This window comes from Rhipicephalus microplus, chromosome X, assembly GCF_043290135.1.
Source record: "Rhipicephalus microplus isolate Deutch F79 chromosome X, USDA_Rmic, whole genome shotgun sequence".
In the NCBI taxonomy this organism is placed as follows: domain Eukaryota; kingdom Metazoa; phylum Arthropoda; class Arachnida; order Ixodida; family Ixodidae; genus Rhipicephalus; species Rhipicephalus microplus.
In genome coordinates this window covers 174,868,542-174,870,741 of record NC_134710.1, presented here as the reverse complement: position 1 = coordinate 174,870,741, position 2,200 = coordinate 174,868,542, and the positions used below count along the sequence as shown (strand labels likewise).

The following is a 2,200-nucleotide window of genomic DNA, read 5'->3' as shown; positions in this document are numbered from 1 at the left end:
CTGGCCTACTACTCAAATTGTCTTATTAACAAAGACCTAGTGGGTATCAATGAAGTGTTCTTGCAGTTGTTACCCAATGAGCGTTTCGAAAAGGGCTCTGAAAGTTGCTCTTCTAGCTTTCGCTGTGACTGTACTGCGCCTTCCGCGCAGGCCTCTCGTTTTTTCATGTACCTTGAAATGCGGAAAGCGCTAGAGGGTGGAACCATCTAGGGCTATCTACTTCATTTTTTACCACCGCGTCGCGCCTTTCACGTAGCAGGTGTTAGCTGTAGCAGCGTCTGCGCACGCGAATAATAAGCGTTCTGTTTCAACCCGGCTGCTTGCGTCCATCAAATCAATGACTGCGCAACTGGGTGGACTTAGAATCAGCGCCAGCATCGACATTACACGAACGGACGGGTGCATTCGTTAAGCAACAGTGTTGAGCATGGACCAAGACAAACAGGTCATCGTGGCGAGGTGGAGCGAGAAGGGGAAGACCAAGGGAAAGGAGTTCAAATTCAGCACAGTGTTCGCGCATAACGCGGGTCACCAAGACGTCAACCTTATTTCATTCGAAAAGTTTCCAAGGCATACGAGAGTTTCCCTGGCGTCGGCAAACCACGTTACAATTCAAGACCGGCGGAGCCTTGCTAGGCTGGCACTGCACCAGCAGAACGGTCAAGACCGCGCCATGCCCCCCCTCCCCCCCACACTACTTCCTACTGTCAAGTCTAGCAATATGAGTTCTTCACTGGCCGAGAACGACATGTCAGTGAACTTGGTCTCGACGCAGCAGTCCCATCAGCAGCAGCCTCCCAGGGCCCTGGTTCACAATAATTGACGGAGGAATGGCAACATGCTTCGCCTTCGGACATACGGGAATTTGGAAAGCACATACAATTGGCAGAGATTTATCCGGGAAGAGTCAAGACTGTTCTAAATACAACTATGCGCTAGCAAGCAAGGACGTGTTTAACCTGTGGAAGTCTCTGAAATAAAGGTTGAAGATTCGGTTGTCCACTCGAGCTTCTTTTAAATAAACAGCGGGAAGGTGTTTGACCTGCTCAGTGCCAAGGTGATACTTCTCGTACTGTAAGATGGCAGGCAGCAGGTACAGGCTATCGGCCTTGTGGAGAGGGAGGTGGACTCCGTTGACATGGTGATAGATCTCAATCAGCATGGCAGCAGTGTGCGAATATCCTCGCAGATATCGGCCAACCAGAACCCTTCGCGATCCCATGCAGTGTTCTAGATCATTTTGAGGCAATGGAAGACCAGCCTGCGGCACAGCGAAATCTCGCTCATTGACCTGGTTGGAAACTAACGGGGTGCGGACACGTCGTGCGCCAACCAGCAGACATGGATGTAGGAGGCCGAGATCAACAACAGCCTACTTGCCCTAAGGAATGCATCAGAGCGTTGAGTCGTCGGGGTGCCCACCTTCCGTTTCGGGACAGCAAGCTGACACAGGTCCTCAGGTATTCCCTCATCGGAGAGAACACTCAGACCTGCATGATCGCCATAATCTCTCCAGGCTTTAGTTCTTGTCGCCATTCTGTCGACGCACTGCGCTCTGCAGACAGGGTTAAGGAGCTTGGCGCGCAGGACAGCCTAGAGCTCAAGCTTTCTTCAAACGAGGATGAGATGATGACCCAGGAGAATGAAGAGGACGACAACCTGGCTCTTCTGAGGGACTCCAATTATATGAATATGTCCGTTGATATTTACACTGTCCACGAAGCAATCTCCCACCTCCAAGAGATAGAAGAAGAGATACCATACCTGCACAAAACGGTTGCTGAGGCCAGGCAACGATGGACCTCTTTACCATGACCATTGAAGTTGACTAAGACCTTGACTTGTATATGCAAACGCTCAAGGATCTGCTTGCTGAGAAAATGGAGATCCTCTCGAAGTTCAATTAAAAGGTCACAGGCTTCAAACAGCACTTTGCCGTACAAAAAAAATATTGACATCAAACGACCCATGAAATAAACCTCTCAACCTTCTCGACTCTCCTGCTTCTTCTTTTTTTTTCGTTGATGAGCAGGTATGTTGCATTAACACTGTACACATTTTAGTCGAGCGCTTATAATTATATATGTAATCAAGCTTTAACTTTTAAAAGCATGCGACCCCCCCCCCCCCTTCCTCTTAAAAACGAAATATAGAAGGCTCTAAGGCTTGAGCCCCATAAAAAGACTCTCAGCCTGGAGCC

At 49.3% G+C, this 2,200-nt stretch overlaps 1 pseudogene; it reads left to right on the top strand.

Moving 5' to 3' along the window:
- The first annotated feature begins 427 nt into the window (after positions 1-427).
- Positions 428-1,955, top strand: LOC119176950 (kinesin-like protein KIF2A pseudogene; annotated as a pseudogene).
- The last annotated feature ends 245 nt before the right edge of the window (positions 1,956-2,200 follow it).